A 1207-nucleotide genomic window follows, 5' to 3' on the forward strand; every position below is an offset into this window, starting at 1 on the left:
TTTACCTCTGACTAAAGCACCTAACACCATGGGCAATTTAGCATGGCCAATTCACCTGACCTGCACATTTTTGGACTGTGGGAGGAAATCCACACTGATATGGGGAGAATGTGCAAACTCCACACAGTCACCCAAGGCAGGAATTGAACCCAAGTCCCTGGTACTGTGAGGCAGCAGTGCTAACCACTGAGCCACCGTGTGTAATATCACCTGTGCAACAAACACATTTTCAACAAAAATGTCAATGTATTAATACGCACATTGTTCATAATGGTTAAATAATCTGTTTTCTCTGACTCAAACAAATATTCATGAATATGATGAACCACATCCTGCACACAAAAAACGATTGCAAAGAAACAAACAGTCTTCTGGAACAACCAAAGGATTTTAACACTATTTAATTAGTCATTATCTGAAGAGGAACTCGAACTGTCTGAAGAGGACGGAGAGTTTTTCCTTTTTCTTAACATTTGGTGGTGTTTGTGACTTTTGTGCTTGCTTTTCTTATTATTTTTCTTTTTTTCCAATGAACTTTTTACTTCTTGCTCTTTTTCCCACTTGTGTCTTCACTGATTGAGTATGATCTTTTTCTGTGTTCATCTGTCTTATCCTTCTTTTTCTTCTTGTGATGTTCATTTTTTACACCAGCTTCTTTTGTTTCTTTTTTATGAATAATATCCTGCAGCTGCTGAAGCTGTTCTTCATCCTCGGTGTCCTCACTGCTGGTACTACTGACATCTAAAACAATATCGCTCTTAGGATTCACACAGACAAAATTTTGACATTTAAAGGTCAGATGGCCAGAATATCCACATTTCTTGCATCCCGTTCGGATATTGTCTTTATTTGGGCCTGAAAAAGCCATTGCAAAATTCCATTCACTTCTACTTGGAGAAAGTTCCCAAGCACAAAATAGAGGTTAAGGATTAGCCATGATCATATGGAAAGGTGGAGCAGGCTTGATGGGCTGAAAGGCCTACTCCTGTTCCTAGTTTTTATGTCCCACAAATGTGCTACTGACAACCAAAGGGTGTTGAACACAATTTTTCCAATGATAAATCTTTTTGATCTGGTTTTATTGCAATGTGAGTGTTTAAATTCCTAAGTTGTTGGACATCATAGTTCCCTACACAAAATGTCTAGCAAAATGTCTTTAAAAGTGCTCTGCAAACTCATGGCACAATCAGCAGGTGATAAATGATCT

The 1207-nt window shown here is 38.3% G+C and overlaps 1 pseudogene; it reads right to left on the reverse strand.

The window, feature by feature from the left end:
* Positions 1-404: 404 nt before the first annotated feature.
* LOC132824661 (protein SREK1IP1-like) lies at positions 405-868 on the reverse strand (annotated as a pseudogene).
* Between the last annotated feature and the right edge of the window lie 339 nt (positions 869-1207).

Source organism: Hemiscyllium ocellatum, chromosome 19, assembly GCF_020745735.1.
Source record: "Hemiscyllium ocellatum isolate sHemOce1 chromosome 19, sHemOce1.pat.X.cur, whole genome shotgun sequence".
NCBI lineage: Eukaryota > Metazoa > Chordata > Chondrichthyes > Orectolobiformes > Hemiscylliidae > Hemiscyllium > Hemiscyllium ocellatum.